Consider the following 8,449-nt stretch of genomic DNA (forward strand, 5'->3'; position numbering starts at 1 on the left):
CTTGTTGTGAGGCAAGGGTATTTCAGAAATCTCCTTAATTCTATCGGAATCAATATGGATTCCAGATTTTGACACTATAAATCCAAGAAGTTTGCCTTCACTTAAAACAAAAAAGGACTTCTTTGGATTAAGTGAAATATCATAACTTTGGCAACGTTGGAAGATTTGATTTAAGTCTTTGAGATGATTACCACGTTTCTTATAGTATACAGTTATATCATCCAAGTAGATTACTACTTATTTATTTACTAGTCCCTTAAATGCGATGTCCATGGCCCTTTGAAATGTGGCGCCAGCATTGATCAAACCGAAAGGCATCTTTTGATATGCGTAAGTGCCCCATTTGGTTCTGAACGTAGTTTTTAATTGATCGTCGGGATGGACTAAAACTTGGTTGTAGCCAAAATAACCATCCAAAAAGGACATTAATTCTGATCCTGCGATTGCTTGCAAATTTTGCTCCATGGGAGGCAAGGGAAAATTATCCTTTTGGCAAGCTTTGTTCAGATTTCGAAAGTCAGTGCAAATTCTAATATCTCCGTTTTTCTTTCTGACGAGAAATAAATTAGAAACCCATCTATAATGTCGAACAGGAAAAATAATTTTGTCTTTCAATAATTTGTTGAGCTCAGACTTAATCTGGCTTTCCAGATTAGGATTGATCTTCCTCAGCTTTTGTTGGACGGATTTTTCATCGGTTATCATTGGGATAGTATGCTGGATGATAGAAGTGTTGTAAGTCTTTAAATCATCGTAGTTCCAGGCAAAGACACTTTTTTATTGTATCAAGAGACGGATATAAGCTAATCTTTCTTCTTTGGTTAGGCTAAGACCTAACTTGATATTCTGTGGCTTGGTATCAGTTCCTAGATTTACTAATTCAGAGTTCAGAGTTGAACTCTGAAGTTTTGAATTGCTAGATCTCTTGAATTGGTCTTTCAAATCATATAGGTCTTCCAACTTGACTACTAATTTTGGCATAGCATTATTAGTGCTTTATTGTTGCAACCGTTCATTATGTTGGTCCTCGTCAATTATCTGATTAGTGTAAGGTCCTTCTGATGTGAGAAAGCTTACAATATCAGGGTCGTCGTTAAAAATTCTCCAGTTAGTAACATTGTCAGGAATTGAGGGTCTAAAGATTAATTCGATTGAAAATCTATCTGGGCTATAGTCTTATGAGGGAATGAGCTTGGAAGCTACGTTTTCCAAAAGGTCAGCACTAGCATTTTGGATTCTAGGAATTGATGAAATATTGAATGCTATAAAATGTTCAGTCAGATCTTGCACTAAAGATTGATAATGCTTTAAATGACCTGATAGGCAATGTATAGTATTTCATACCTGTCTAATCACAATTTTAGAATCTTCGAAGACTTGTAGATACTTGATGTTTAATTCGATTGCCTTGTGTAATCCTTGGACTAAGGCCTCGTATTCTATAGTGTTATTGGTGCAATCAAATTCGAGTCTACAAGTTAGCATAGTTTTGTTTTCCTCTGGCCTAACTAACACGCATCCTGCTCCTGCTCCATCATTAGACTTTGAACCGTCACAAAATAACTTCAAAAATAAATATTTATTTATAGGACTATCTATAAAATTAACACATTTAGAACCATCTGTTTTGGAAAAGTTTTCTACTTGAGATAAAACAGAATGTTCTAAGTAAGGTGAAGTATGAGCATTAAAGTTTCCTAAGAGAGAATCAACAGAGTAGTTGCCAATTATGTTGTTATTGTATGCTACAGGTTCATTCTCCCCTTCCAATTTTGTTACTATGTATTTTTGATGTCTTTCTCGCTCAACCTTTATCTGATTTGGTTTACCATTATAAGGGAGCCACATATGTGACCAATCGGTAGCAAAGTATCCATGAAGCTTTTCAGACCAATCCCTACTAAGAATTAAACCATAGAATTCTGGAATATCTGCAACTAGAATATCAATAACTTGACATACCTTTGGATTCGTGACAACCTTATGGTAACTTGGTTTAGCTGACCGATCACTTCAACCTGTGACCGGTCCAGTTGAACTATACATACTTCAGACTTTTGCGGCTGAACGTTCAACTTTGCACATATTGATTTAGGTAGGATATTAGATGAAGCTCTTGAATCTATTAAACAATTATGCAAGTTTTTGTTGAAAAATTCATAAGTAAGAAGAAATGGGGGAGTATGAGACCTAGACCTTCCTCAAATTAAAGCTATATCATTTGGATCAACTTTATTAGTCACATTAGTTGGAGGTCTTCCCATTTCATGGGAAGCCTGTGAGATTACAGCTGCAGGCAGAGGCACAACCGATATCGTGTGTAATTCTTTCAAAAGAAGCTTTTGTTGATGTTTTAACTTGCTCAATTCATGAAAGGTAATATTAGCCGTGGTCTTCTTTATGTCTTCTACGATATTATACTCCATTTCATTAGAAACTATCAATGTTTTGGATGGAGTTGGTGAATCGGATTGGACTGGGCTTGTTTGGGTTGCTTTGGGTGATGTTTTCTTACTTGCGACTTTATCCTTAGATATCGAGCTTGCACTCTTCTATTTAGGAGTTGGTTGTGGAGGATCTAGTTAATTTTTGCTTCTGGTACTAACCGGTGATGCCTCTTGATCCTCTTCATCAGGGAGAATGAAGTCCCACATTCCCTGTACTTCTACAACTTCTTCTTCATTAGTGGGCTCTTTATTGGAAACTTCCTCTTCTTCTTCTGATTCTGCATTTGTAATAGTATTGGGAGGTTTTGAATCAGTTGAAGAATTTCTTCTATAAGTCCTGTAAGGCTTTTTAGAAGACGTTTCTGCTACTTGTTTCTTGATATTGACCATCTTGTTAGACATGGTTTTCAAAACTTTCTGCAATCCTTCTAAATTGAATGGGTCCTTTGGTTGTTTTTTCTTGGGATCTTCTTTGAACGTGACCTTCTTTGACTTATGTTCATGAACAATGTTTTTCTTTTCTAGGGCTATGATACGTTTTTCTACTACTATTGCTTCTTTCATATTCTCCGCCAAAGTTGTTTTGGCAGCCCTATTGACAAAGATCACTATGTTTGATGGTAGAGCTGATATGTACCATTCACTTCTAACTTCTTCACTAGGCTTGGAAGCGGCAGGAATTTTATTCAAAAGTTTGTTGAAATGTGAGTTAAAATCTTTGATAGGTTCTCTTGTTTCGGTCTTAAGATTCGACAGGTCATTGATCAATGTCGCAGTAGACCTATCATCACCGAACTTAGTCAAGAATTGTTCTTGGAAAATATCCCAACTAGTGATAGATCTGGATGGTAATGAAAAATACCAGGATCCGGCTACTCCTTGTAAAGTATAAGGAAAGAGTCAGACAACAACATCTTCATTAGTGACTCCATTGAGATTTATAGATAACATGAAGTTGTTGATGTGTTCTTCTGCTAGCATACCTGCTTCAGGATTAAACTTAGGCAACCATTTTTCAGGATGGGCCTGTAATTGACTCAAGGGTGCAGGCATTAAAACGACCCTTGGGTTATTCCATGGATTTTGGGCCATCGTTGAACTACTAATAGAAGAAAGTGCAGAAGATGTTCCTTGCGATTGAGAAAATGAAGATATTACAGTTCCAGGAGATTGTGAAGGAGATTTTGAAGTTCGAGTAGTATGTTGGACAATAATTTGAAGTGGAGGAGTGGATGGTTGACTTCACAGTGGAGAGGTTGACATGGATGATGATGATGAAAGAGTCTCGCTATCAGACCCTTTAGGTGATTTACTTGCTCTCTTCCTTTTAGGTAGAGGTAACTCAGTTGGTTCGATACCAAACTTTTCACTCTGCAATCGGGTAAGAGGATGAGAAGGGTTATAATGCGAAGTCACACTATCTTGAGATATTTCAGATTTTTGGGGCGATACAGAAAATCGCTGAAGTTTATGGATCAAAGATTCAACCTTAGGAGGTTCAATAGTCAACTTCTATGAAATGTTCGGGTTTGTGGAAATGGCTATTGTTTTATCGATTTCTCGCTCAAGATTTAAAGGTTCTAAGTGCGATGGAGAAGTCAGGTGAGATGTTGAGGGTGATTTACTCTCAGAATGGTATTTGGATTTAGATTTACTAGGCATTCATATTTCCGGCCCTCCTTCTAGCGCCAAATATGTTGAAGCCCCGAAAATCAGGTCTACAACAAGGGGGATACCCACCTGGTCCAGACCTTGGTAAGAAGCTCCTTTTCCATTTGGGATGGTGGGTTCGACTGGGGATATGGGACCAGTTTCCCAATATATGTGTGTTTGTGTTGAGAATTGATATTTCCTCTCTAATAATTTCTAATTAAAATGCTTTTATTCTAAATCTAATCTAACAATATGCAAATTATATCCTAATGAATAGAAATATCTAATTCTAAACTAACCCTGAATTTAATCTTTCAATTATGTGATTTGAAATAGTTTTTACAGCAATTGGTAATAAAGATCATTCAATTGCTAGAAGAAAATAATTCAATAAAGACGAACTATTTCGTATAAAAAGTTAGCCGAACAGTTGTGAGAAACATATCGCATAATAAGTCATTCATATATTAAGCATAAATAGAATAGCCATCACCGTACAAAAGTGCCAAATGGTAACTCAAGCATTCAGGCATTCACATATAAATAACTAAACATGAATATCACTAAAACACATAAGCAGAAATCGTTAAGAGATAAAAGTACCATTGATAAAAAGTTCTACTCATGAGCTTCAACAATAATGATCTATCTCTTCTTAGTTCAACATCTACTAAGGGTACAAAAGTGCAATTTCAGTAGCAGATATTAAACACAGATATCAATAAACCTTGTTCCATTCATTCATCAAAACCTCCTCTGAGGGTGCAGAAGTGCATGTTCTGAGGAAACGTTTTTGACAAATTTCAGGACCCTGCTCTAAATGCATGAGCAGGGTTGAAATACTACTAGCTAAATCCTAAAAATAGTCTATTACAAAAATATAGGAGGCGGTTTAAATGACCATCTTCATCTAAGGAAAAAATAAAACTAAAACTAAAACTAAAACTGAATCTGAAAATTACTATCTATGTATCTATTCTCTATGGTTGCAAGCATTCAGCATCAACTTGAGGAGAGTTGGTTGGCCGACCTTCGAATTTAGTTGTCTTGCAAAAACAGAATCGGCAAGCGCTGGCACTATCTTCTCGGCAGAGTTAGTGAGGCATTTGAGTGTCATGCATTGATTGTGTGGTTTAACCAAGTACTGCCAGTAAGAATCCCAATTCAACTTGGTTAACCTATTGATGGATTCTTCTCTTTCTTCAGCCTTTTCATCCAACTACTCTATAAATGTTGTGCATTTGGGAGAAATTTACATACCATTTAAATATATCCCTGATAAATACCATTGTTTTTAGAACTCGAGTTTTTGATTTTAGCCTTTAGCACTTTTTCTTGCAATTTTTTTCGGACTTTCTGGCGATTGAGCATTCAAAGGCTTTCCTTCTCAAAGGTTTTGCTAAGTGCTAATTGCGCATCGAAAACTGCCTCCGTTTCTTGATCCGTACTTCCCTAGTGCCAGTTTTCACCTCTTGCACGTTTTGTTAGATGCCTTCGGAAATTGGAGTTTCTCCTTCTTTTCCCATTACATTACTACGTATACCTTTCTGTTTTCCGCTCCTGCAATTTACGAAATTAAGAAAGAGTAATGATATGAATAAGGTGACAGGAAAGTTTTAAATGTTTGAAATCATATAAAATATAACACCCTATGTGAACTAACTTCTTGGTCAGATCGAAACCTTATGTCATTAATGATCATCAACTAACTTATTAAATTAACATTAATGCGTATGACTTGACATCAGATTACGAAAAACCTTTTTGGAATGACGTGCCCTACAGATCTGCGATAATGCGATTTCCCTCGCAATATCACAGATCGTAATATCGCTAATCCGTTATGTTTCGACATTCATTCATTACCATGCATTTTTGCAAAATGAACTTTGCAAGACTTGTTATCACATATCACCAGCTTTGAAGCATTTCACCTTAAGTGACGTTTGAAGCATATGAAAACTGCGATGTGATGAGTTCCTTCGGTGTGCAATCTCGCATCGCGATTTCACATTTATAGGAGTTTGGTTATATGATGTTGTTATTTCGTTTTTCGATGCGATGCTTTTATTATTAAGAGAAAGATTTTATTCGAACTTATCATAAACTTAAGTCTTTTAGGATTTTTTGCGTATATTCTCCTAATTTTATGATAGTAATATTTATTCAAAAAGGAAATACAAGTTCTAATTTATCCTTATTTTCTAGATGAAGGGTCCCCACTGATTTAGTATTGATGTCAAAACTAAAATAAGAAGGGGGGTTGTTGTTGGCCACGACAGGCCCAAGCTAATGTTGTTGAAGAAGGACATCCAAAGAAGAATAAAGTTGAAGAGCTGGATATAAGGGACTTACACTACCAAGTTCTTTGCTTTAAGCTTTAGTTATTTCATATTTTTTTATTTCTAATATTTGTAGGTTTAACATATTTTGGAAAAACATTTTTGATTTTTTTTATAAGGTTATAGGTTTTCCTCAAACTTGGAGGTATACCTCACCAACTTCCAAATATAAGTATCTCATTACCTTTTCATTTTTAGTTTTCCTTATCTAGTTATACTTTCATTAAATACTAATTACATTTCTATTCATATTTTCCTTGTTTAGGAAAATCTTGTTGAATATTCAAGGAACATGAAAGAAGGCTCCACAAGACAAAGCATTGGAGTTAGAAGGTTTGTTAAGAAAGAAAGGTATGCCTCAAACTATAAATTGTTTCTCTCTTCATGGTATTCATTCCTGATAAACTGTTACTAAAATTATTGTGTCTAGCTCTCTTGAATTATAAAGATTCTCTATTGGGCGATTCATCATTAGATAAATATACCCTCCTCATATCTTTGATTATTCTTGTGGAACCCTAGAAAGGTTATTTTTTAAAAACTCTAACTCAAGGGTATGGCGATGATAATGTGCGTAACCCTAGCCTACTTAGGCTTATTATTGAAGTTTAAGAAAATGGTATTCTTGATGCTTGATGTCATGTTTGGGTTTTAGTATTGTTAAAATAACCCTAACTTGTTAGTGTTGAATGGTAATGTCTAAAATCCAAAACCTTTGAAGTATTGATAAATTATGGCTTTCGATGTTATGTATTGAAACCCTAGATCATTGGAATTTGGTAGGGAGTATAATCAATACCCTCATAATGTCCTAGAAATGAAAAACCTTGGTATATGTGTGTTTTTCCAATCAAGCCCTAGTCTAATCAAGTTTGTTAGATGTCTAAATTTAATATATTGATTTTTGTATCATTGTGTTTGAATAACACATGTTATGATATGCTTGTGCATGATGATGGAATCCTAGATATATGTGTTGACCTAATTGTTGAAGGTCATGAGTTCTAGGGTTTGGAACTAATCCCTAGTTGAAGTTTGATTCTATAGGATGGTAGTATTTGTGAGTTCCAGGGTTTTGTAACTAAACCTTAATAGAAGCTCAATTCTCTAATATGTGATGACTAGTGTAATAATCTGACATTTATGAAAGATTGTTGAAAGCTAAAATTGAGCTATGTATGATATTTGATTGTTGAAGCTTAATGGCTCATGTATGAAATATAGGATATTGCACTAAATCCTAGTGGAAGTGTAACATATGCATTTGAGAGTTGTTAGATGCATTGTAGAACTATATTTGTTTAAATTGCTTCTAGGGTTTGCAATATTTTGTAGTAGGGAATTTCATACCTCTGGAAGAAATATTGAAGCACTAGATATAATGAAGGTTTTTATCTTGGTTGAGGTACTCCAAGTCTTGATGATAATGTCTAGGCTTTATTACAAAAATCCTAGCAAGAAGTTAAAAAAAAATGTGTTCCTTGTTTGTAAACCTAACTAAGTTTAGATGTATACAGTATAATTCTTCCATTATTGTATGATTATGAAATAGTTAACTTCATGCTTCTATAGATTGGGTTGTAATTTCTATCTAAGTTGTGCAGCTACATAATCGTCAAGATGGTGAAGATGTTCATAAGAAAAAATTATATGATAAACATGATGAAGAAAGTTATATAAATGATGATGGGTATAAGAAGGATGTAAGCCATGAAATATTATTCGATGTCATAGAAATGAAGTTGAGCTCCATAATTTAAGAGGGAGCTTGGATGAAAGCAATCTCCCTAGTTGAGAGGGAGGGCATATCATAGTCATGATGGACACCTTGAAAGAAGAAAATTGGAGAATACATTTTGAAGGACTGCTAAGATAAAGAAAGTAGGATCTACTTGTAGAATATGTTTCTATATGTGAAGTAGGAAAGAAATATGTATGATTGGTATTCTATCAAGATTCGTTTTGGAGTCCTAACTATGATAGATTGAGAAGCAACATCAAGTTGTA

This window comes from Pinus tabuliformis, chromosome 4_1, assembly GCF_031772625.1.
Source record: "Pinus tabuliformis cultivar Carrire ecotype Pingquan chromosome 4_1, CPIR1, whole genome shotgun sequence".
Classification (NCBI taxonomy): domain Eukaryota; kingdom Viridiplantae; phylum Streptophyta; class Pinopsida; order Pinales; family Pinaceae; genus Pinus; species Pinus tabuliformis.